General features: G+C 52.3%; 1 protein-coding gene across 4 annotated transcripts in view; it reads left to right on the top strand.

The window, feature by feature from the left end:
• Dab2ip (DAB2 interacting protein) overlaps nt 1-26,506 on the top strand; it is a 178,003-nt gene that overhangs the window by 16,351 nt on the left and 135,146 nt on the right. The window contains exons 1-2 of one of the 4 annotated variants that reach the window (XM_051166711.1): nt 9,927-10,107; nt 10,266-10,721. The exons of 1 other annotated variant lie outside the window; for it this stretch is intronic. The gene's annotated coding sequence lies outside the window, so the exon portion shown is untranslated. Of the gene's footprint in view, nt 1-9,102; nt 9,122-9,926; nt 10,108-10,265; nt 10,722-26,506 lie in introns of those variants that run through there. 2 more of the 4 variants (XM_051166712.1, XM_051166710.1) reach the window with 2 other exon arrangements.

Here is a 26,506-nt window from a genome sequence, read left to right as displayed (position 1 = left end):
AGCTTCTTATGTGCTAGGCGACCATTCTACCAACCGAGCCCGATGGGTTACTGCTTAAACAAATGTTTTAAAAAACCAGGCATCTTGTATTTCATCTGGCAACCTAACCCACAGCCCCTCACATCACCAGCTAGCCTCATTCTCTCCCTAGTCTGACTTTCTTCTATGGGCACACAGCCCAGCAAATTCCTATAGCCAAGCAGAAGTCGCCCCCACCCCTCACCTCTCACCCCTCACCCATGCTGTGCAGATACTGGCCATGCGCTATGATCATTATTTTCTGGTGTTGTTATTTTATTTTATTTTATTTAAGATTTATTTATTTATTTATTTATTTATTATGTATACAGTGCTCTGCCTGCATGTACATCAGGGCATCAGATCGCATTATAGATGGTTGTGAGCCACCATGTGGTTGCTGGGAATTGAACTCAGGACCTCTGGAAGAGCAGTCAGTGCTCTTAACTGCTGAGCCATCTCTCTAGCCCCCTGGTGTTGTTATTTTATTTCCTGCTTGTTTCCTAAGGAACCAACCTCACTTTCTTCTGGGAGCAAAAGAAAAGTTACAGCTATGACTCCCTCTGCCTCTGGATTGCATCTCTTTCTCAAACCACCTCCAGCTTCTGCCCGTGTCTCAGGTTAACTTGCAGTCTTCCTGGGGCCTTGCCCACTCCCCTCTGCCATTCCCGCTTGCTTCTTTATTTTATTTAGTTCTGTTTGAATTTCTGTTCGTGTGTATGAGCGTTTCCTCTGCATGTATGTCTGTGCACCATGTGCACTCCTGGTGTCTTTGGAGGCCAGAAGAGGGCCTGAGATTTTCTGGGTTTAAGAGTTCCAGATGTGGGTCCTGGGAATTGAACTTAGGTCTTCTGGAAGAGAGTCGGTGCTCTCAACCACTAGGCTCTCTCTGGCCTCACTTTATTTCCTGAGACAAGGCCTCTCACTGAACCTGGAACTCACCCACTGGCAATGCTAAGTGGCCTATAAGTTGAGTTCCAGGGATCCACTTGTCTCTCTCGCCCAAAAGACGGGACTGCAGGTGCTGGCTGTACCTGGCTTCTTATATGGGTGCTGGGGACTGGAATTCAGGTCTCCGCACGTGCACAGAAAGCACTTTACCACTGCATCTTTTCCCCAGTCTTAGAAAGAGGCTGTTCATCCTAGAAGAGGGCTGGAAACATACCCTCCCACAAACGTTTCCCTTCGGTACCCATCCAGCAGATCTTTCATTTCAGGCTAAACCCTCCTTGGCTGTCTGTCTGTGCTCACTTCCTGTTCTGTTCCTGGACTATGCTCCCAGGAGAGCCTGTTGTCTTTCCTTTTAAATGTACCTCCCTCCTCCAGATTACAGGTCTCCCCTGGCCAGCATCACCTCAGCCCAAGGCATGGGATTCAGGGCCCTAAGCGCCCAGCCTTCCTTCATTTTCCTGCCTGTGGCTGACGGCCTGCCCAGTGGTGCTCAGCTGTTGGTTGTGAGCACATCAGGCTGTAGCATGTTTTTGCATGGGCTGTCCTCTCGTTGGCTGGCTGTATCTTCTTCTGCTTTAAGAGGTCACCTCTTAAGCTTGGCGGTGGTGGCATATGCTTTTAATCTCAGCACTCGGGAGGCAGAGGCAGGTGGTTTGCTGTGAGTTCGAGACCACCCTGGTCTACAAGGTGAGTCCAGGACAGCCAAGGCTACACAGAGAAACCCCATCTAGAAAAACAAAAACAAAACAAACAAACAACAACAACAACAAAAGGCCACCTCCTTGGGAGCCACCCTTCTATTCAGGCTAACACCAGGATCCACAGCCTCCTCCTCTGTCTTAATAGTTACTAGCTTATGCTCAGTATTTAATAGGAGGGACTCATGCATCGGCCTAGGGAGGCTCCCTAGGGGCTCTGCTGACATCATAGCCTGCCTGTTTTCCTAGCACCTGGGAGCGGCTCATGGGTCTGTTCATCTTTGTCGCCAGCCCTCAGCTCAGAGCCTGCTCAGAGGGGGCCCCACATCATTGACGCAAAGAATCCATAAGCAACAGGGGAGAAGCTGCAGAGGCAGAATCAAAGCCCTGAAGCCTGACCAGACTCCCACAGGACTGCTCTTTTCCAAGCCTGTCCTCCCTGGGAGCCAACATCGCTCACCCCCTCTTCTGTGCCCAGTGGCTCACGCCAGAGTTTAGTTCCCAGGACCCCATTAAGGCAGAAGTATGTTTCTGCTTTATTCACTCTTCTCTCTCTCTTCATCGTCTTCTTCTCTCCCCATCACACCTGTCATCCTTGCTCTAGGAGTCCTGTGAGCCTGAGCCTGGGTGTGCATCTGAGGATGCTTCAGGACCTGGGTTTTTCTTTGTGGGTGGTTGGTTTTGTTTTTCAAGACAGGGTTTCTCTGTATAGCCTTGGCTGTCCTGGACTCACTTTGTAGACCAGGCTGGCCTCAAACTCACAGCGATCCACTTGTCTCTGCCTCTCTGAGTGCTGGGACTCCAGGCGCGGAATTACAGCTGCTTATCTCTTTTTTGAGACAAGGTCTCCGGTACCCCAGGCTATCCAGGACAACCCTGATCTGATTTTCCTGCCTTCCCCTCCCAAGTGCTGGGACCAAAGACATGCAGTACTATGCCCACTGAATATGATGCTGGGGGTCAGGGGGGGTGAACATGGCGGCTTTGTGCATGCTAGGCAAACACTCTATACCAAGCCATGTCTCCAACATGCTTTGAATCTCATTTCCATTAACAAGGAAGGGTCTGACAGCCCCCGGCCTAAGTCATTAGTTCTTTTATTCAGCTGTAGCCACAGTATGCAGAAGGATGGTGATGTGGCAGCAGATGCAAAGACTTAGATTTAGAATCAAACAGGCATGGCTTTGAATTACTGGCGCAGCTATTTTTCACGCCCCATGATCCTGTGCAACGTTCTCACACTCTTAGCTTCCATTTCCTTATATGCCAAAGAGAAATACACAGTGCAGTACGGAGCCTCTTCAGAGCTCGTTGTGAGAATTAAGTGAGAGGACACACAAGCACCCGCCAAGGCATTCAGATTTGTTCGTCTGCATCCACAAGAGAAACGCAGGAATTTCTGGTACCTAACAGTGTCCCATGATAAGAGTCCATCGGTGGAGGTGTGCAAGTAGGGCCTGGGCTCATCCGTTCCGCCCACATTCGCTGAGCGCATAGTGGGCTCTCTCCCTTCTGTGTGCTGGAGCCCTTGCTGAGGGTGGGAGGTGATCCCTGTGCTTGGGAGCCCCCAGCACCAACCGCGATCAGCACCACGAAGGAACACCACTTGGTACAGGTGTGTAGGGAAAGAAAGCAAGGGGAGGCTGCTCTAGGGACGTGACATGCAATGGTTACTAGGAGAAGCTAACCAGGCCAGAATGGGAAAGGACAGACCAAGATGTTCTGGAAGCAAGTTGGTGTGCAGAAGCCAGGTCTGAGGAAGGACTGTTGTTTATCAGGAGAAAAGGGGAAATGGCACAGGGTGAGGCTCGGAGGTTCTGACCCTTCCAGCTCCCAGGCCAGTCTTTGGTGAGCTCCCTTGTAGTCTTGTTGTTTGTTTGTTTGTTTGTTTTTTAATCAGCCACCCAAATACAACACAAAGCCCCTGCAAGCTTTTCAGCAGGGTTGGGAGGGATGTGATTGGATCTGTGTTCTGCCAATCTTCCTTTCTTTTTTTTTTTTTTTTTTTGGTTTTTTGAGACAGGGTTTCTCTGTGTAGCCTTGGCCATCCTGGACTCACTTTGTAGACCAGGCCGGCCTCGAACTCACAGCGATCCGCCTGCCTCTGCCTCCCGAGTGCTGGCTTCCTTTCTTTTTTTAAAAAGATTTTATTTTTTTATGTATTTTGAGTGCTCTGCCTGTGTGTATACCTGCACCTGCAGAGGGCACCAGATCTCATTCTAGATGGTTCTGAGCCACAATGTGGGTGCTGGAAATTGAACTCAGGACCTCAGGAAGAGCAGACTGCTCTTAACCACTGAGCCATCTCTCTAGCCCCCTGCCAATCTTTCATGAGGCACCAATGAGCAGAATCCACAGGAGAAGGGTACAGAGGTGGGGAAGTAGCTTGATGCTCACGGAAGCCTGGTTCCTACTGGGCTGGGGGAGGCACTGGTGTGCGGATACAGCAGGTGAAGCCCTGAGCTCCTGCGCTTGAACGCTATGGGCATTCAGAATGCTGTGTTCTGAACCCAATGTTCAGAACATTACGGGCAATCAGGTTCTGAGCGTCTTATCTTCCAGCTGGCCAAGGAATAAGATGGAGCAGCCCAGAAAAATCAGGGGAGAAACTGGGAGAATGTGATGAGACAGAAGGGAGCAGGATTGTCCCCAGAACCACTCACAGCCAGAGGTTGGGGGAGATGAAGGCACAAGAAGATCCTTTAGTGTTGCCAATAGGGAGGTCACAGATGGTCTTCTAGACAGCCTTTAAGAAAGATGCTAAGGGCTGGGGGTGTGGCTATTGGGAGAATACTGGCCCAACATTGCATAAAACCTTGGATTTGATGCCCAGCATATCCCACAAAGCTGTGCATACACACAAAGCAGATGGAAAACAATCAAGGTAGGGCACACTTGTAATCCCAGCACCCAGGAAGGAGGTGCACGTAAGAGGATCATAAACTCAAGGCTGTCCTCAGTTACAGCATGTTTGAGGCCAGCCTAGGCAGCATGAGACCCTGTCTTCGAGAAATGATGGCAGACTATAAGTTGCCTTACATGGCCATTTGCACAAGACAAAGGACCTTTGGTGACTAATGTTTATGTCACCAGGGTGATATTACATTGTGTGGTGGGATTTAAATAAAAGAGACTGGTTTATTCGCTTAGAGACATCCTTCCAAGTGCACAGGATGTTCCTTTCCAGTGATGGTCCAGCCCTGTCAACTTTATGCTTCTGTTTGCACGTAGAACATGTAACCCTGGCCGATTGCTCTTCTAGAGTCTGGACCATAAGCAATAGATTCCCAATCCTGCATGTTGCCTTGTTGGACGCTCAAGCGATTGATTCCCAATCCTGCATGTTGCCTTGTTGAACGCTCCCGACAGGAGGACATATGTAGATTTTGCATATACAAGTGCTGATGATGCATTTGGTAAATCACTTCAGACGTGTCCCCGGGGAAGGTGCTGAAGGCTCTGTCGCCCCTACAGATGGAAGCTGGCAAGGAAACGCCAGGTCCAGATTGAGATTCCTGAGACACATGTGAGAACAGATTGGAGGGGAACAGGATAGCTATGGGAAAACAAAGAGGAGGGTCTGCAAGGCTGGCATGCTGTACAGCTCAGCACCTGGGAAGGGGGATGCTGGGAGGAGGAACCAGAGCAAGGATGCTAGAGCAAGCTCTTGGGCCAGCCTCCTGGTGCATGCTTCTGTGCAGAACTGGTTCATACCCTTGTTGTTGTTTTTTAAACCAGCTTTCTATTTGCATAGTGACCCAACTGGGTTCCTTCCACTCTACTCTGCAAACACCTTCCTCTTGGCCAACATTCATATAATTGCTGCTTGACCTAAGAATGGGGCTGAGCATTTGGCTTCTGTGATCTCATAGACTCGTCCTAATCTCTCTGTGTGACAAGCCTTGCCACATCCTGGCTGTGCAGACCTCAACAGTGAGGCTCCAATGAATGAAATGACATTAGATCACACCACTGGCAAATGGTTCAGCCCAGATATGAACGCAGCTCTCTCTCTCTCTCTCTCTGACCTCAAAGTTTATGCTACTCTCAAGAACATTCATGAAGACCAAGCAGTCCATCAGGCAGGTGATGATGGGGTTGTCTTCCTTCTGAGAGTCCGGCATGGCCTCTCTCATGATTTCAGAGTATTTGGATTCACTTGGCTTTTAGGTTCATAAACTGTCCTAATTGTGTCCCTGAGCTGTGATATGAGTAGGCGTGGTGGTATTGATCTATAATCTTTGCACTAGGGAAGCTGAGGCAGGAGGATTGCAAGTTTGAAACCAGCATGAATGAAGTAGCAAGACCTTGCCTCAAACCAACCAAGCAAACCAAAAAATTGCTTCAGGAGACAAATTTGGCTGGGAGTGGTGGCGTACACCTTTAATCCCAGCACTTGGGAGGCAGAGGCAGGTGGATCGCTGTGAGTTCGAGGCCAGCCTGGTCTACAAAGTGAGTCCAGGGCAGTCAAGGCTACACAGAGAAACCCTGACTCAAAAAATCAAAAAGCAGAACAAGGAGACAAATCTGAAACTATTTACAGTGTCACCATCCATTTTGTGATACTACAGTCTTGTGATAACACAGGCAGCGAGAGACAGGTGCTAGGTGGATCCACCCACCTCCCTCACCCAGGGTATCCGATGGCAGAATGGTATCAGACAAACACCGAAGGAGAGACAGTAGCCTGCTAGGAGGACACTCTGCTTGTGCAAACCCATGAGAGCATGAAGGAGCTGAGGGCCTTGGAAGCCTACCTCATAGGGTGGGCTGAAGCTGGGGGAGTCCAGCAGGCTGCATCTAGGTTGCGCAGGGCTTCAGGGGAGATGACTAGGAAGCTGCCGGCATTCCTTGGGTTCTCTGAGCACGTCACCACAAGCTGGGCTATGTTCAGGCATCTGCACTTAGATGTGATGTTATCACTAAAAGGTGGAAAGCCCCCTTTAGATCAGGACTGGATTTTTTTTTTTTTTTTTTTAAGGGACATCCATTAGGCTTCCTTTGGGTCTTAAAAAAATTAATTGGGACTAGAGGCAAAGCCCTAGGTTCAATCTCCCAATTCAAAACACACACACACACACACACACACACACACACGAGACAGACATTTATGTACTTAGCACTCCAGTCAAAAAATAAAACCTTACCTAAATGGACGGCCTCTTCCTACCACCCATGCCATCACCCTCTGCCTCCCCGGGGTAAACACTTTGCTGAAAGGTGCATTTATCATGCCTCTGCATGCTTTCTGCTTCTACATCTGTGCGTACTCCTGTGATACATGGGTATTTGGGTTTTCGTGCTTAAAGAATCCAAATGAATGATATCAGGCCGCATGTTCCTCGGCATCTTACTGTCTCCTCCCTTCCTCAGAGATTCACACACCCTCTCTCGGCCTCCTCATCGCAGTGGAACATTTCTCAGAGCATCCACAATGTGTCTGTGCAGCTGGCCGCAGGCTGCCCTGCAGCAATGAGCGAGACCGTCACAAGGTGTGTCACTGAAGGGGTGACCGGACAGCTGGGTGTTTTTCAGTGCTTCCAGGCTCTTCTCCAGTGCAGCTGTACCCATTTCCCCTTCTGGCATCGGTGTTCTCCATACTCCATATCCCGCTGTCCCACTTTTGTTTGGGGGGGGGGGGCCCATCTGACAGGGCCGATCTGATGTAACGCTTTTCCTGGGGCTTGATCTCGTGTCTCCTTGGTTACGGTAAAGCCTTCTTTGCATTCGTTTATCGAATGTTCCTGTTTCTTCTGCCCATTGCATGTAGTTTGAGTTCTCTTTGTAGATGAGGGTGTCCTTGAACTTCTGATCCTGGGATTACAGGGTTTGGCCAGCACATCTGGTTTACAAGGTGCTGGGGATCAAATGCCAGGCCAGCACCCCACCAGCTGAACTACACCCCCAGCCCCTCTCCCCTCTCTTCTGAAAATTGGTTTGTGGGAGGCCTTTGTATATTTTGCATTTGACTTTCAGATATCTTCTTTTGATAAACCTGGGGTTTATGTTTTAATCAAATGCATCCATCTTTCCCTTTTGGTCCGTGGGTCTTCAGGAACTCCTGCCCTCTGATAGGTTTCTTTGCTTCTTTAGAGTCCAAGTTTTACTGTTTGGTTCAGGCACATGGCCTAGCATTACATAACTCAGGCTGGCCTTAAACTTGTGATATCACAGTCCCCCTGCCTCAGCCTCACAATTGTTGGGCTTAACTGAGTGATCAGTTTCTTTTCATATTTATTTATTTATTTTTGTATACCTGAAACTGATGAATGGTGTGAAACAGGGATTCCATGTCTTTCTTTTTCTTTCTAATGTGGACGTACAATTGCTCTAGCTCCATTTATAGATTGTTCTCTTTCTCCCACTGACCCCAAGCACCGCTTCTGCCAAATATTAAGTTTCCATACATGTGTGAGTCTATTTTTGCAGCCTCTATTCTAATCCTCCGGCCTATTTATTTACTGTTACTCAAACACCACGTGTACCTCTTTAGGCTCCTCCCACGACTTCCTGAGTGCAGATCAGTGTCTGAATCTTTACATCTTCACGGAAGAAACATGTATGTGATGGTTTTGCTCACAAAAGGTTTCTCGAATATTGTCCTGGGGCTCTAAAAACTCCTTTTTTTTTTTTTTTTTTTTTTTTTTTGCAAGAAGAGGAGATAGATCCAGAATCGAGGTGGCTTGCCCAGGCCACATCAGTGAAAAGCATTGGGCTTTCAAAGCCGCCTGGTCCATCTAGGGCATATCATTGGGCTGTATCTGACATGCACGACTTCAGAGTGATGACTGCCTGCTCTTTTGGAGCTCAGATTCCCTTTTGCAGAGGCTCTTTCTATACAGAAGTGGGAACTCTCAGTAAAGTAGGCACGTCATACCCCAACATCTGAGGCTTGGGCCCAAGTGTAGTCCATAGTCCAAGGTCAGTTTCAAGAGCCCTCTGTCTCGGGCCCTGCACTTGGGCCCAAGGCACAGCTTGAGAGGACCCAGGCTTCCCCCTGGAATTACAAGCGTCCTCCCGCCCTCCCGCCTCGAGAGGCAGGAATGCGCAAGATCAGCTTTCAACAGAGCCACGGCTGCCTTTCCGGGGAGCTCCCCGGACAGGCCCTTCTTCAACGGCCAAATTAACTGGTTCTGTCTGTCCGACTGGGAGAGCAGCTCCCACTAAAAATAGCGCCCTGCACCCGCCCGGGCCCGCGCCATCGCCTTGGGAGACCGAGCCCGGACGGCACGCGGAGCCGGTGGGGAGCACGGGCACCCCAGGACCCGACCCCCCTCCCCCGGCCCTGGCCGCGTGCGTAGCGCTGGCGCCACAGGTGCCGCGAAGGGTGGACGGCCCGACGCCGGCCAGGATGGGCGCCGGGCGCTCGGCCTCCCGAGCCCTCGCCTGGGCCTCCCTGCCGCTGCTGGGGCCTCCCGCGGGCGCGCTCTGCGGGGACACGCTCTGCAGCCGAGGTAAGGCCCGGCGCGCGCCATCGCGGGCCCCCGCCTCCTCCTCGATCCTCCCCTTCCCAGCCACTCGCGGTCCCCCGGGGCTAGGCGGGGCTGACCCAGGCATCCACCGGTTTCGGGGACAGGAGCCAGGCGAACTCTGTCAACTCACCTGCCATAAGATCAGAAAAGCGTTCGGGCCCCCTTTTGGTCTCAGTGTTTCTGTCGCGGGCAGTGGGTAGATGGAATCTGTGTGGGCCAAGGAAGTTGGGGAGACCTACTCCGGAGTTTATGTGGATGGGGGTGCTGCAGGCCCTTTCTCAGGTTGTGTGGTCCCTGCCTTTAAGACTGAAGTTGGAGATGGTGCTGGACGGACGAATGGGAAAGTTTTAAGGGTTCAGCGGGAGGAGGACGATGTCAACAGAAAGGGGTAGTTACAGGGTGACGGAGGAGTTAAGAAAGAGAAGCCTGGGTCATCTCTGTGACCCTGGACAATAGCTAGGGAGGCGAGGAAGGACCTAGAAGGGCGGGCTGAGGCCATGCGTGAGAGCTGGACCCGACCAGAGGAGAGAGGCGTGTGGCTCCACCTGGATCCCGGCCAAGCCCGGGCGGGGGCGAGCGCTGGCCGCCTAGGGGTTCGCCCTGCCCATCCGGCCCGGCGGGTGGTGGAGATGTGGGGTCGATTGACCAAACAGGTGCGCCCCCGCCCCTCCCCGTCCGCCCCCACTGGGGCCCGTGGGCGGGCGGAGCCGCGGCTGCCCGGCCTGCGATTGGCAGGGAAGGGCAGGCCCCGGGTGGCTCGGCGGCAGAGAGCCGCGGCGCCGCGGGAGGCGCGGAGCCGGCTGGAGCTCGCTCCAGCCCGGCCCGCTCCGCTCGGCCCAGGCAGCCCCACGGAAACTTTCCTGCCGCCGAACTGGCAGCCCAGAACTCTGCGATCCCGAGAGTTGGTGTCTACACAATCCTGGCCCTGGGCTGCCCCGACTCCTCAGCGGCCAGGCCAGCACCTAGAGGTAATGGCTGAGGACCGCGGGCCAAGTTGAGGGTACCCTAACACCTGCAGGAATCCCAGCAGGGTCTCCTTGACGACCTTGGTAACCTTCAGAGGTACAGGACCAAAGAGTGCGCCTCTGCCTCGCTTTATTTACTTCTCTTTTCTGCTCTCCCGCAGGACCTCTGAGCCTTGTCAGACTCTTTAAACTTTGCCATCTTCCGCCTCTCATCTGGGACCGCAGCGGGGTGCAGGGTTGACGCTTTTCTCTGGAAAGGAGAGTGCAGGTGTTACCAGGAAAGCACCTTTAGCTGGGGTCTACAGGAGCTGGGGTACAGGGTTCTTCAGTCTATTAGTCCCAGAGGCTGCCTGTGACAACCCCGCCCCCCTCCAAACTTCAGATCCTGTCACAGGCACACACTGTTCCTCCCGTGTGTCCATCAAGTTCGGGATGTTTGTATTCACTGTTAGCTAGTGCTGTTACCAAGGACTCAGGTGGACACGGAGATGGAGACGTTGCTCTTCTTTTTTGGCCAGCTTCCAACCCCACCCTCCACTAACAGAACACACCTTGAGCTACATACCTACAGCATGGGGAGAGAGACCCAAGCAACTTGGTTTCCAGGTCCCAGGCTGGTGAGGATTTCAAGCTTTTCTGGGTTTGGCGCTTTTGAGCTTTCTGTGATTGTGTGTGTGTGTGTGTGTGTGTGTGTGTGTGTGTGCGCGCGCGCGCGCGCGCCCAGCTTTAGCCCACCTCCGTCAGCCTTGGAGGCTGCAGTAGAGGTTTACCGCAGTTTTAACTGTCAGTGGGTCGCCTGTGAGAGTCATAAGGGGAAACATTATTCTTCCTCGTGTTAACTTCTTTCTGTTTTCTTGACCTAAACACCGTGCACCAGAATTAAGCAGACCTAACACCCAGCTCTAGAATCTAAAGAGCCTGAGTTGAAATCCCAGCCTCTCCTGCTCACTAAATATGTCTTCCTAGCCTCCCCAAGCGTAAGGGGTCCATGCCAGGAGGGTCGAGTGAGGCTTTTATGAGGTAAGGCACGAAAGGCACCAGCTCACAGGGGTCAGAAAAACCCATATCTCCTGGAACTTGAGCTTTGGTGTCTGTGAGACTCAGCATCTGTGTGCCTCAGTTTCCCCTCCTCTCAGGAACAAGTAAACACACCAGCCTTTACCACCCAGGCCTTTTGAGAAAGGTGCACACACTTCATTAGGACAGATGCTTATAGGTCTCAGATTTCAAGTGGACCCACCACTTTCCTCCTCAGTTGTCAACGTGTAGGGAAGCTAGGTCTTTGAAAGTGGAGGTGACTACTGTGTATTCTGAGGAACAGCAAAGGGCCCAGCCAACTAGCATGCAGGAGAGAGAGGCCAAATCACAGAGCTGGGCCCAGCCGATGCTGCACCTGCGCCAGTGTTTCTGCGCTGCATCCGTCCCTGGCACACATCTTAGTCTCTTCAGCTCAGGTCCTCCAGGGATGGGAGCTCTGGAGGCGATGGTTTTATGACTGGTCATCTCCAGTCAGCTAAAACAGTCTTGCTGTCCAGAGTGGAAATCTGTGTCCTGGTTACTTCCACCCACTGAATGTTGACACACCTTCAGGTGTCTCTCATTGGCTCAAGTATTCTCTATGGCCCCTCAGTCCTAGCTTTCTGTGCCTTTCCTTAGGCACTCCAGGTAGTGGAACTGAGTTTGGCAGTGGCTACAATACCATTTATTATTTACCATGTATCAGTCCTGTGCTGGAGACATTACACATGTCATTGCATTGCATTCTTTTGTTTTTGATTTGTTTTGGAGTGGTTTTTATTTTTTTTATTTTTTTATTTTTCCCCAAATGGGTTCTATGTGTAGCCCTGGCTGTCCTGGACTTGCTGTGTAGACCAGGCTGGCCTTGAACTCACAGAGATCTGCCTGAGTGCCCAGCTTGTCATTGCATTCTCAAGGGAACTACCATGAGGCTGAGGCTTTCCTCATATATTGCATATAAAGAAATGGGCTTAGTGTGACGAAGGGACTAATCAAAGGTTATACAATCAGTGATGGGCTGGGCTGCACCCCAAACCCAGCAACACCCCAGACAGTCTTGTTACTTTTGGCCCTGTTTGAATGTGCTTGCCATGGCTCTGTGTGTGTGTGTGTTTGTGTGTGTGTGCATACTTGTGTCCAGGCTGTTATATGTGCCAGAATACTTTTATCACACGTACCCAGAGTACCTGTTGAAATGCAGTTTTCTCTTCTCTGCTCCTGACCTTCTCTGCCACGGCTCTCCAGGCTCTTCGCAGAGCTTAGCTTGAGAACTGTCACCCTCAGGTTCTCTGAGGTGATGGAAATCAGGGGATAGGAGGCAGGTCAGAGGCAGAGGGGAGTCCAGTGACTTTCAAAGTGCGCATGCGTAAGGGCAGACCATTGATCTCAGCTTTCTGGGAGGACTGGCACACCTTGCTGAGACCCTGGAGCTCTGGTGTTCAGTTACAGAGGCAGAGCTCATTCCAGTGTGGGCACCCTGGACCTTTCCAGCCAGGGGGCTCTGTGCCTAAACCTCTGGAGGTGGCCACAGGGTAGGTCTGTCTCTTGTTACTTTGACCCTCCCTGGAGGGCATCTCCGGGGACTTGTTTCTTCTGGGGGCTGGGGCTGCCTATGGTGGGAAGGGCACACTCATATGGACCTTTCCAGTGTCCCATTTCTGCCCTCCCAGCTCTGAAGCAGACAGAGCCTTGCTCTACCTGTAAACCCCTTTGATCTCTCTGAAGGCTCAGGGTTTTTAACATGCATTTTAGGGACGAGGTCCCTGGAGTCCGGGAAAAGCATATGAACATCTCAAGTCCGTATATAGTATGGGAAGAATGAGTAGAGAGTGGTAGGGCCAGGACTTGAACTCAGGGCCTCCAAGTGTATACACGGGCCTTCTTTGCACTATGCCTTTCATGATTTTCCTGCCCACCTGATGTTGGCTTCGATGCTAGAGATCTTGACAGGAAGCTGGAGGGCCTGGGCTGTAAGGCAGGTGGTGATCCTGGGAGGGCCCTTCGCATCTTCAGGCTCCTCAGATGTAAAGGGGACAGAGGTAGGGCTGTTTAGCTAAATGACTGAAGTCCTTTTACAGCCACAACCTTCCCTCGCCTCTCTTGAGGAAGAGTACCCTGATGGGTCCAGGGCCCACGTGAGGTTGCTGACCTCAGAATCCAACAGGCTTTTATGCACAGGACTGCAAGGCAATGATGATGGAAGTAACTGGGGTTCCTGAGTTAGAGCCAAAGGGAGTTTGGAGCTTCAGGACCAAGCCAGCTGGAGTCTCTCCTCCTCAGGCTGGAGTAGCCTGGGCTAAGAGACCTGGCCAGGGGTGGGGGGTGGGAGGAAACCACTGTATAGCACCTCTAGTTTTCCTCTCAAATTACTACCTTCTTCTCCCTTCAGCCTTTTCCTACTTCTGCCCAGTATCCTTGCCCTGTGCTCTAAGCTCTTCCGGGTGCAACTGATCCCAGCCCCTCGTACCGAGCACACGGGCCTTGAGCCTGGGGTGCCCAGCAGCCAGGCGTCTTGAAGAAGCCCTTGTTAGCTTCCTCTCCCTGTCTCTGTCATGAATCTTGTTCCTCTTTGATAGTGGTTGTCTGTGCCCCGCCACAGCGTCAGAGCCTAAACCCTGGGCTACGGTGTGTGGTTTTGATGTTCCTTTCTGCTCACTTCCCTCTGTTCTTCAGGCTTCTAGCATCCTGGTCTGTTCCTAAGTCTTCTAGACCATCCTTCCTTCTCCATCACTGTTTGACTGCCCAGCAGGGTCTCATCACTTAAGCATGAGCCATCCCTGCTTGGGACTGTCTCACGTCTGTATCCCAGGCTGGCTGTAGACTCTCTATGTAACTTAGCATCGCCTTGAACTCCTGATTCTCCTGCCTCCACTTCCTAAATGCTGGGATTCCAGGCGCGTGCTATCATATCTGGTTTGTGCTGTGCTGGGGTGGAACCCAGGGCTCCATGTCTGCAAGGCTTCTGAGCCTCGTCTTAGCCCTGGCTTGCAGCTCCTATTATGGTACAGACTTGCCTGTCTCTCAAGGCAGGCCCTGGACTTCTGGAGTATGACAGACCTGGTGCGTCTCATTTGAGTGTCCACAGGATGAGTAAGCCCAGCAAGGGCCTTCCTATGCCTGGCAACTGCTCATCCAGCTTAGCCAGTGCCCTGCCAATGCTCCTGGCCCAGAACATTTTCTTTGCATTCTGCATTCTAGTACAGCCAGACAGGAGCCTCTGTGTCTGCACTTGGGCTGGGCTGACCACTGTTGAGGGACAAACAGATGCTTTGGATTCATGGGCAGATGTCTGTGTCTCTTTAAGATTATTCTGGGTCCGCTACCTCTTTCTCTGTGTCTGTCTGTCTGTCCGTCCCCCCCCCCCCCCCCCCCGTGTGTGTGTGTGTGTGTAGTTAGAGATGGAATTTGGGACCTTGTATGTGGAAGGCAACTGCTCTGCCACTAAGCCACTGCCCCCTTTTCCCACTCAAGTCCTGAAATGCTTTTCAAAAAAGTCCCTTCTGGCCCTATGGCGTCTAAGATGGACAGGTATAGAAACATGGGTAGGAGAGCCATCTTGTCAGCCCCTTCCTGCAGGCTGAACTCCATGTCCCAAATGACAAAGGCCAAACCACCTTTAGACTTGAGAGAGCATTTGGGGCTTATGAAGTGTCTGCTGGGGGTTGGGTGATTATTCTGGGCTCATGGATATTGTCCTGGGGCACCAGAGGGGGTTCACATGATTTTCTTGGGCTGTACAGCCTCCCTGGAAAGGTTTGTCTTTGTTGAAAGAGGGCTGTGGAACCCTAGAGGCCAGAAGCAAAGGCATAGACAGATTTATGCTAGGCTTGTGAAGTCCATTCATCCGGTGGGACTGGCTTAACTGAGGCCTCCCTCGGTCTCCTGGTGACTTTCTGCTAAGGAAACCAAGGCTTTGGGAAAGGGGACACTTGGTTGGCTCACTCAGGCAGAGAGAGGCAGCCTTGACACCCCACCCCACCATCTCCCCCAGTTTCTTGATCCCCTGGTTCTCAGTGGCACCTCACCAGGGGAGGGAGGCTGTTCGCGTGTGCTGCTCCAGGAGCACAGCCAGGGGTTTGTCCTTTGAGATAACCCAGTTGGGCCATTTTCCTGCCCGTTTTCCTCATGACGGTGATTGCGAGCAGAGGTGCTAGCCGAGGTAGGCCTGGGAGGATGGACAGTGCATGAGTGAATTTAGGGCTGGGATTGTAGCCCTGTGGTACAGTGCTTGCCTGGCATGCATGAAGGAGCTGTGGGATCCCTTTGCAGCACGAGATACAAAAGCATGTAGCTAACACCCACACAAAGTGAGCTGGTTAGGAAGCTGGGTCCTGAGGGAGGAAGGTCTTGTCTCCTTGTAGGTTACGATGGCTGGTTCCCATTAAACGCTGTCTTGAGGATACTGGGAGGATAGGTGATAGACCTTGCACAAGTAGGAACCCTTGAAGTCCCAAGCCCCACTCCCCCCCACCCCATCTTTGCTAATGAATGCTCCCCTCAGGTGCTTTGCCAGCTCACCCACCTTTGCACCCACAGGTGCCTCAGGGCTAACTCCTGTAGGTGGCCCCAGAGCAGAGCTCACTTATTAGATAAGGGCACTGGGTGAAGGAATAAGGAGAAGTGTCCTTTCTCTGCCTTCGCTCTGATCACATCTGGCTGTCATGGAAAAATACACGACAACTGAGCCCACTAGGAAATGTCTATTTGCCCGGGAGCAGTGAAGACCTAGCCAGACTTCGTGGAAGCTGGCAGTGGTTGGAGCGGAGATCTCAGGGCCTTTCCCGGCAGAGGGACCCGCCATCAGCCGTCAACGCTGGCTGGCACTACTTCTAGGAGGAGAGCATTCTTAAAAGCACACCCCCCCCCCCACCGCCGTCACCCACTGAGAAAAATTGGCGGGGTGTGTGAGGGATTTGTTTTTCGGTCAGGATGTGGGGAGTTAAAAATAGACTTCGTAATCCCTTGGGTTCGTGTCACACTTGAGGCTCTGCAGAGCCCTCTGCCTCTATTATCTCCCTTGAGTGGCTCTGTGGCTGCTGTCGAAGGGGGTGGAGGCTAGGGCTGCCTGCTCCTGGGAGTACCCAGAGGCAAATGTGCACCCAGTTTCTTGCTGGACCTGGACACTGCATCCAGAAATTAGTGGCAGAATCCAAGCTCATTCCTAGTGCAGGCCAGCAGACTGAAGGTGTGATGGGGTCTGCTGAAACCCTTCAGACAAGACTTTTCAGAGATGAAACAAGGCTCCAGGGGCAGAGGCTCAGGGTGAGAGAGCTGTTACCAGCTACATCAGGGAGGGAGAAGGAAGGTGGTGATGAGACCAAGGCAGAAAAATACCATGAGGACCCCCAAACTTGTGATGATGTGATAAGGCTTGTGGGTTAGGGCTTGCGGTTCATACCTGCTATCTCAGAACTCAGAAGGCTGTGGAAGGTCTGCTCAGCCTACGAGTTCTAGGCCGGCTTGAGCTGCCCAGTGAGCTGAGACCCTGCATCTAAAACAGAAACCAAGGAACAAAAAAAAAAAAAAAAAAAGGGGTGGGGGGTGGGGATGTTTCTCAGTTGCTAGCATATACAAGGACCTGGGTTCAGTCCTCAGCTCTCAATAAACAGACCCGAAAGGACTGTGAATCTGGTCTTGCAGGCAACGAGGAGCCTCTGAGGGCCACAGAGTGCAGGGGTGACCTGCTCTACAAGGCCCACTGCGCATCTTCTGCCTTTGGTATGGGCACTTCTGTAAAACTGACTGTTTTAAAGTCCGCTCGGCTCCTCCGTCAATTGCCTTGCATCAAGGTACCCCATGTTTTGCGGTCTTTGAATTCAGGGGAGAGACAGCTTTGGGGAAGGCCTATACGTGACTTTCTCAGATCGGTGTAGTTTTTAAACTAGCTGGTCCAGGTTGTCTATCTGTCTGTTTGTCTGTCTGTCTGTCCACTTCCTGCCGCGGGAGAAGGGAAGGGAGTAGGGATGGGGTTGTAGCCACAGGCTCTCCTCTCCTGACCTGACTCTGGGGGACCGGTGTAGGACACTCTGTGACAGGATTCCAGCCTCCTTCCAGCCCCGGGCCCTCCCCTGCTTCTCCAAGCTGCTTGCCCGGGCCCCCTCCTTCAGCACTGGCTTCTCTTCTGCTTCTCTCTGCCTACCTGAGCTCGCCTTTTCCCTAGTTCATCCCTGGATGCAGGTGAGCAGGGTCTGAGTGGATGGACCGCCAGAATCAACAGGCACTCACTTATCCTTAGAGCTACGGTTAGAGGCCAGGCTGGCCTAAAACTTGTCTAAGTTCCTGTCTAACTGGGATTCAACCCCTGACCTCCAGGCCTCTGTTGGCCCTCCGCTGCAAGGCCTCCCTGCTTGGCAGAACCGTCCTAATCTCCACAACAGAAGCTAGGGATCCCCATCTCTGGAAGAACCTGGTTTTGCAGTGTGACTCCTCCTGGGGCTAGAAGCCAAGTCTTTGGGTTCCCAGAGAGGGTTCCTGGCGTCAGCCTGCCTTAGTCACAGGCATGAGCTCACTAGCTCACCTCTGGACTGGGGAGCATGCCAAGGTTTGGGAACTTCCACTTGGTGTGTGTGTGTGTGTGTGTGTGTGTGTGTGTGTGTGTGTGTGTAGGAAAACAAACCTGTTAGTTGGGACTTTGTACTCGGCCTATGAACTGGAGGCCCAGGGAGCCCACTGGGGCATAGTAAATATTTGGGCTATGCCTTCTGGTAGCTTCCTTGTAGAGGGGCTCTTTGTCAGGAAAGGGATCGGTTCAGACCTGGAACCTGATGTCAACACTGGCTGTGCCTCCTGCTGCCTGTGTGAGCCCAGGCAAGACACACCACCTCTCTGAGCTATAACACAAATAAATACCTAGCAGCTCACACTGTCTGAGCACTTCCTACAGGCTGGGCACTAGGTTTCCTGAACTTATTGAGTCTCAGAACAGACTTTGAGATCTTTGGAACTTGTTCAAGGTCGCCAGGTAGGGAAGCGCCAGGGGCGGGGTTTGAATCCAGGTCTTTGTAAAGCCACAGCACTGCTGCATGTGTGTGTGTGTGTTGGGGGGGGGGGTCCTGAGGGGACGTGGAAAGGGAAATAAAGGAAGCAGCAGGAAAGGCTAAGCAGGAAGTCCCTTCTCTTGGTAGCCTCATTCTCTGTCTGCCCTTCTGACACTGCCCTTGAGTAGGCAGAGTGGGACTGGAGGAGAGCCAGTCAGGTGGGATCCTGGTGTCCTGGGAGGAAGGGCATCTTAGAGGCCATGGCTTCACAGTCCCAGCCCCTCTCTTTCCATCCCTGGGGTTTGCTGGCTTTGCTGAGGAGCTGATGTCAATCCCTTAGCCATCTCTGTTACTCAGGGATAGTGTTGAATCTTTTCGTTTTCTGATGGTAAGGTGTCAGTTTAGGTTTGGAATGGGGTCTGTGATAGGAGCAGATCTAGCTGTCTTTTGTTCCCACACAGGAGTCCTAGGGGAGGGGTACTAAGGGATGTCCCCCAGAGTGGAAGTAGAGGGTGGTCTGGGTTTGTTCTTGGATTTGCAACTGGGATGCTGACCTCAGTCAAGTCAGGCACTTCTCCTCAGCGCTGTGAACTGGGAACAGCACTGCCTATTTGTGGGGTGATGGTCAGGTTCCAGATAGACACGAGAGAGAGCACAGTCCACTGTGCACAGTGTAGGCGTGTGACACATACCACAGCCTCTGTCACTGCTTGTTCTTCCCTGGGGACATTTTTTTGCCTTTTTTCTCTTTTCAAGAAGATCAATTAATGGTTGTAGGATACTCTGGCCAGTGCCCCTCTCCTGCACTTTACGCTCCATCAAAGTTCTGGTAGGACAGTCTGAGTTTGAGAGATGACCATTATACATAATCTTATTTTTCTTGTAAAGTTACCTGGGTTGGTTGGGAGTGAGCGTAGGGTTAAGTCAGCCAAACAAAACTATTTCCAAATGTGCGTTTTTCAAGGAAGTTTGGAGAGTGGAGAAGGGAGTTGACAAAGATTCTTTAAGGTGCTTGAAGTTTTAGGGTCTGTATCCACCTGTGCCCCAGCTGCTGTGAGGAAAGGTGGTGGGTTGAAGCCTAGCAGCTGTGGGGAGGGTTTGGCTCGTTCCTTTTCTTTCTCCCTCGTAGAGACAGCATGCCTTGCCTTTAGAGGGCCTATACAGTTGGTGTAGACAGTGGAGCAGGGAAAAGGTCAGATGGGCTTCCCAGAGGATGTAGGCCTTTCCTCGGACGGGTGCCATCCCAGGACAGGTGCCAAACCCGGAGCAAGCAGGTTTGCCCAAAAATCACTTTTCCACACCTTGCCTGGACTCCACCACCCCTTGGCTGGATAGTGTTGCCATATGGAGAGCCCCAGGCCTGGCCTGACAAGGGAGACCCGTGGGGAACCCAGAAGGTGTCAAATCCTGCCTCACTTTCCCCACTTGACTCCAGTCAGAGAGCCCACTTTATCTTGGGCATGCCCTGAGGACAGGAAGGAGGAAGGCGGGGACTTGGGACCCTGCAGGCTGGCCTTGTCTCGGCTACCAGCTACCGTGTGCCCATAGGCAGGTCCTTTCGATACCTTTGCCTCGGTTTCTATCAAATGGTCCCACTTTCATCACCGAGTTGTTTTGAGACTGAGGTGAGGTAAGACTTGCAAAGTGCTTATCAGGGCTGGCCTGGGTAATTATAAACCACCCTGGAGGGAGCACACCTCAGCCCCTGCCTCCATCCTCGGCCCCTGCTGCTGAGAGAGTTCCTGTTTGTTGTTGACACCGCTGCACCCAGGGCTGCATTTAGAGTATTTATATCCTTGCTGGAATTTCTCTTCCCATTGTCTAGTTAATTACCTAATTGAATTAAGGCTCATAAGCCTGCTTCCTTTCCAGTCCAGGGACAGGAAGGGTCTGGTGACTTCTGCCTTCTGATGGAAGTGACAGTGGTGCCCCCTCCAGGCCCCGTGAATCACAGTGCACGGGGAAGCATCCATCTTGCTGAGAGTGTTGATGGGTTCAGCCACGTTGTTTATTTCAGTGCCAGCTGCCCATTTGGGCAGCCTTGCTCGCTCCCGGATAGATGGTTGAGAAGGCTCCTTTTAAATACTTAAAAACGACCGACCGACACAGACGTACGGAAAGTGCTGCTCAGTGGGGATATAAATAGAAAATCAAGCAGGCTTCACATGGCGAGGGATGGGCGACTCCTCTCCACACCGACGGTGTTGGTGGCCCTAGCTCCCACAATGCATTGTGGCTTGGGGTGTGTGTGTGTGTGCGTGTGTATGTGTCCGTGTGTCCCTGCTCGCAGTGGTTAAGCACACACTGGTCTGAAACTGTACTGGAATCCCCAAGTCTCTGCCCTGCCACTTAGCCCTTGTGAACTGAAGTACCCACGTCTCTTGGATGAAGAGCAGAGCACAGGAGAGGACCAGAGAGCTGTTTCCCACAATGCCGGGCACGTGGAAAAGAGCCCTAAGCGGGACATTATTTTTAGCCAGGCTCTTTGCAAAGTTCCCATCACGTTCTTTACCCCCAGGCCCCTCCCTCATTCGGCTTCCCTCCTTAGCAGCTGACAACCAGGACCCAGTGGGGCCTCCCTTTGGGCTACCTTGTGTCTGCCCAACAGATCCTGTCCTTAGGAACTTGTGGAACATGTGCCCTTTGTGAAAGCTTCCTGTGACCTGCCAATCCCCTCCTAATGCCTCGTTCGGTCCTCGTTGGGCCCAGTGCCTGCTACCATTGTCAGCCTGGTCTGTGTGTTGAATGATTGGCTGGTCAGGACAAGGCCATGCTCCTCATGGTCCGCTGTAGAGTGCCAGTCTACATCAGCCATTTAAAAGGCTCCGAGGTGTCCTACTGCGGCTGACTTTTGTGTGTTCCAGAAATCTCCAAATCTTGACTACAGTGCTCTTTCTTCGTGGAGTGCCAACAGGCAGGCTCTGTGACACTCCTGAAGTGGCACTGTAGGCCACTTTTATTTATATAACAGTCTGATGGCATCTCCTCATGTTACAATTAAGGAAACTGAGGCCTGGAGGGTGCAATAACCGGCTCCAGATACACAAAAGACCTGTCCTTCTGTCACCGTATGAGGCCTGCCAGGTTTCAGGTGCAGGGAGGACAAAGGGGTGACAGCTGTGGTCCTACTCTAGAAGAGCGTTTGTCTTGAGTGAGAGTGCTGGGTCCCCTGGAATACAGGAACTAACGGCTGCTTGAGCCCAAGACATGGAAACGGATTGTCCCCTCAGGCCCAAGCACCCTGGAACTGGTCCTACTTCACCCCACCCCAACCTTCTGAGTCCAGGTGGCTCTGTGATGGCTCCCCTTGGCAAGGGAAGGCATCTGGGAAGGGGAGACTTTTCTGTTTATCCACACACATTCTCTCCCTGCCTTTCTGGGGGGTGGGGGGAGTGCTTTCTTTTCAATTCTGCTTTTATTATTTGAAATTCTCAAGGGACCAATTACCTGGCAGCGGGAATTACCTGCCATTTTTATTCTAGTGTCTGTCTGCCTGAGTTCTTCCTTGGAGTAATTGATTTGGGTAATTCAGGGCTGGTGAACATTGTCTTAGGGGAGTGTGCCGGCACAGAGGCAGGGATTGCCAGTCAAGGCCTTTCTTGGTGAAGGCATTGCTGCTGGCAGCTGCTGATTGAGGGGCCAGAATGGAGACCTTGGATAATGCACTTTTTAGACCTGGAATTCCCCATCTGACACTGAAGGTATGTGGGTGGTTGCACAGCACTTTCTTGCCCTGAGCAGGTCAGCTCAGGGAAATAACATGAAAGGCAGCTTGTCAGCTTCCACGGGCTTTAGGACTGTCCCTGCTGGGCAGTGACTCTGGCTTGACCCTGGCCTTGGCCCTTCCCGTCTGTCAGTAGAAGGTCCTTGGAGAGCTTTGAGGAAAGCAGCTGTTTGGACAGACCCTGGCCTCAGACCCACATGAAGCCATTGGACCCGTCGCTGGAGGCATGGCGGTTCCTTGGAAGGGGAGGGCAGAGCAGACCATTACCCCTAGCTCCCCAGGGGATGGGCAGGGCTTGAGGCCAAGCTCTGCCATGGCTGGAGAGTGGAGTTCCTCTACAGTCTGTCCCCAGTGACTAGCCGGGCCTTGATTCACACTATCGCTACTGATGTGGGAGGCAGAGCTTCTGGTTGAAGCTCCTCAACTCTGTCCTCTCAAGGTCCCATAAAGGGGATCCTATGGAGTCCTTCCCTTGCCAACTAAGAGAAAGGGGCCTCCAGGCCCATGGGGGTCCTGTTTCTTTTCACAAAGAGCATCATCCCTTGTGTGCAGTGTTAGACACTGCAACTTTCTTCATGGGCACCCCTACTTTTTTGTTTGCTTTTGTTTTTAGACAGAGTCTTTCTACAGAGCCCTGGCTGTTCTGGAACTCACTCTGCAGACCAGGCTGGCCTCGAAGTCACAGAGATCTGCCTGCCTCTGCCTTTTGACTGCTGGGATTAAGGGCATGTGCCCCCATGCCCAGCCTGGCATCTCTCCTTTACTAATGAGGAGTTGGAGGCCCTGGGGTAATTTTTTGTAGAGCAGGACAGGCCTCTGGGTTTCCTAATGTAGGGCTCCTGGAGTCTTAAGTGCTTGGGGAGGGGCAGTTTCATCTCGCTCCACTTGACTCTCAACTGGAGTTGGCACCATGCCTCGTCACCTGAGTGTGTGTCTATCTCTCCAGCTTCTGGACTGGAATTCCCGAGATCCCAGAGAACCCTGGGAACTCGGGGACCTCTTGTCATCCTGAGACACTCCTCAACTCCAGTGTCCAAGTTGGTGCTTTGCGGTGGAGGGGGGGGGTCTGCAAGGACCTTCTGACACCGGAGACCAAAGCCTCCCTCAAATCAGCTGGTCAGATTGACATCGTCCATCTGTCTGTCTGCCTCTCTCATCTTCTTTCAACTCTGCTTCTCCCCTGAGCTGGGGAGGGGTTCCAACCCCAGAAGAAAGGGGGCAAATAGGAATAGGAGACCCAGAAACTCGTTCAGGATAGTGGTGAGATCTGGGGCTGGAGTGACGGCATGGTGGTTAAGAGTATTTGCTGCTCTTGTGGAGCACCTAGGTGTGTTGCCCAGCGCCCACATGCTGGTTTACAGCCATCAGTAACTCCAGTTCCAGGGCATCCGATGCCCTCTTCTGACTCCAAAGGCACCAGGCACACACACGCACACCCTGCAGGCAGAACACTCATTTAAAAAAAAAAATCTTAAAGAGAAATAAATTCAGTGGGTATGTGTAGAAACATTCTCCCTGAATTGGAAATTGATGCCGTGGACACCAAAGCAGCCAAAATGTTCCCCAGACTCTATAAACTAAAGAAAGCACCTTTCTCTGCAGAGGGTGGTTCCTTGGGTGTGTCAGCGGGGAGGGGTGGCATTCTTGGTGTCCTGGCCTGGTGGTAGACTGACAGGAGGTGGGGCACTAGCTGTGGGTACATCCAGCTGAGTCCCGTCTGAATCATGGTGATGTATAACTTTAAAGCAGGCTGGGGAATGTAGCTCAGTGGGAAAATGTGTTTACTAACAGCATGCCAGAGGCCCTGGCTTCCACCCCCAGCACCAGGAGTGGGGGAGAGAAAACAACCGAGTCAAAACTACATAATGTGGAAAGGTTCTTTCTGACTTTCCGTACTGGTGCCAGGAAGCCCGCTGACCAGATCGTATTGCCCTCTAGAGTCAGGAACTAGTCTGCTGGTCATGATGATGCCTGCATGTATTCCTGACACTTGGGAGGCAGAGGCAGGGTGATCGCTGCAAGTTCAAGGCCAGCTCAGTATGTATAGTGAGGTTTACTCCATCAGGGCTATCTAGTGGCTATGTCTCAGGAAAGAAAGGAAGAAAAGAAAGAAGGAAGGGAGAGAGAAAGGACCTACTGTGCTGGTTGGTGATGGATGACTCTCTGCAGGGGTGGTCCTGGCATTCTGAGGATACCAGGGATACCTGCCAGTCCTCTGACTGTGACAAGAGGGTCTGGGATGTCCCCGTCAAGTTATGTTCTTTGAGTGTCAGCTCTGTGCTGGGTGCCGCTGTGCCTCAGACCTACACACTTCAAGGCCAAGCTTTGTGAGAGAGGCGACACTGGAAACTGTGGCAGAACTTAGGTTTGTGTTTCGTTTTGTTCTAGCAAGGGTTTGCTGAGAATCCACCCGTCTTTACACTCGGGTAGACCGTGGTCACGGCTTTAGGAACTCAAGTGTTTCACCTCTGCTCTCTGGAATCCCACTATTAGCAACTGAATCTTTCGATTAAACTGAGACCTTTCTGAAAGGCTTAGGTGTGAAGTTCTAATAGAGATAAGGAGTGGTTATCCTATTGACCTCTAAGCCCTTGTGGGTTGGAAGTAATTTGATTTTTCTCCCATGACAAGGCCCCCAGAAGGCGGGTCCCTGTTTTGCTTTTGCGTAGGAAGTGTAAATAGAAGGAGTTAAACAAGAGACCAGAATGTGAAATCCAAAGTTGGCCCGCCTTCATATTCCTGTACCTGCCCCACCCTATGAGCTAAATTTAGCAACAGTCAAAAAATTGTAGACACCAAATCCTTTTGGTGTCCATTGTTCTGAACAAAGCCTAAAGATCCTCCCCGGCCCTGCCCCTCCCCCCCAGCCTTCCAGAGCCTTCTGTTCAGATGGGAGGGCCCCTACACTGGCTGCCCTGGCCAGCTTTTAGAGGAAGTCGCCGGATCCCAGGCCAGACTCCCCTCCCTCGGAGACCCAACAGGCCAGTTAGCAAACCCTGGCCACCCCTCCCCACCCCAGGCCCCTCTCCAAGGGGGTTAAATGGGTATGTGGGCTCAGCTGATGTTCTTTGCTGAGTCTCCATTTGCAAGATAGGATGGCAGTAGCAAGAATTTTCAGAGTTCCCATGCCTGCAAAGCTACCTAGCTCCTGCTTTCCCAAAGCCAGTGGGGTGTGTGGGTGTGGGTGGGTGGAGCAGAAACCCAAGGCCTAGCCCCTGCCTGCAACCAGAAGAACATGGCTGATTATGTTTCTTACTCGCCCCTTGGCTTCTTGGAGGCCCCGGTAGCTGGCTAATATGTGTCAGGCCTGTAGTTAGCTGAAAAGACTCTGGAGCTAACACCATGGTGCCGTTCCCAGCTGGCCTCATCCGCAGACCAGAGTGCCAACCTGGAGGCACTGCTTGCCCTCCCAGCCACGGCCCCCATTAGGCTCGCTGATGCTTGTTGGCTCCTATCTCCTGACACTGAGGGCCCTACTCTGTCTGGGGCCCTCTTCCAGCCCTCGTCTGAAAAGTCTGTTCATGCCCAGGGTGCCAGAGTCGTCCCTGAACCAAGACCACTCCCATGCACTATTGCTTCTAATTCTCTTCTGCCGACCTCTCTGGACTCTAGATGGTAAAAAGTGGTGCTTGCTACACCATCAACCCGGAAGTCTGTAGCTTCCCTCTCAGATCACTTCCCCTCCTCGGGACAGCTCCCCTCCTGCAGGTGGAGCAATGCTTTCTGTTGCACCCCAGCCAGGGAACCTCAGCCAGCCAGTCTCTCGTTCCTCCCCTCCTTGTCCCTGCAAACAGCAAACAGCTAGTTTCCCTTTGGACACCACTTCCTGCTCCTCTGAGCCTGACCTCAGTGGCTGCAGCGGGAATAGCCCAGCCTCTGCCTCAAATCTCAGGCGGCCAGTTCCACACCCCCCTCCAAAGCTCCAAGGGAACTTTGCAAGTCTTGGAGGGAGGTCACTGGTTCCCACCCCTCAGCCAATGCTCAGGTGATCTGAGTTCCACTAGGAGAACCCCCACCCCCACCCCATCTTCAGCTTCTTTCTGTAGTCCCAGGAAGCTGTGTGCCCCCGTGTTTTCCGAGTTCCATTGCCTGCAGAACTACTGCCTTCTCAAAGTCAGCTGGGGGTGGAGTGGGGATGGGGCAACAGGGATACGGGGCTTCTCGGCCTAGCCCCTGCTTATAGCTAGGAGAGCCTGGCTGGTTATGTTTCTTACTTGCCCCTTGCCTCCTGGGAGGACTTTCCTTTAGGGACTTTGTATGATTTATAGTTTGATTGTTGAAGCTGAGCCTGCATATACTGCCTGGCCCGATGAGGATGGCAGTGGTGGTAGTGGTGACGGGGGCTTGAAGCCGATGGCTACGGAGCCCTACCACCTGGGTCAGGGCTAAGCGCTACATTTCCAGGCTCACATGTGGAAGGCCATGTGGGTGTTGACCTCCACTTCATGCCCCGTAGCAGTTGGCACCTTTGACTGTTCCCTTGGGGAGGTTCCCTGACCATGTGGCAAAAAGACATTGACCCAGCCAGGTGTGATGGTGCACACCTGCCACCTCAGTATTTGGGAGGCTAAGGCAGGAGAGTCGTGAGTTGGAGACCAGCCCAGGCTACAGAAACCTTGTCTGAAAAACAAACAAACCAAGATATAAAATACAATGAAAAAAAAAATTGAAAAAAAAATGAAAA

Source organism: Acomys russatus, chromosome 24 (assembly GCF_903995435.1).
Source record: "Acomys russatus chromosome 24, mAcoRus1.1, whole genome shotgun sequence".
NCBI lineage: Eukaryota > Metazoa > Chordata > Mammalia > Rodentia > Muridae > Acomys > Acomys russatus.
Note: the sequence above shows the minus strand (reverse complement) of the source record. Positions and strands in the feature narration are given on the sequence as shown.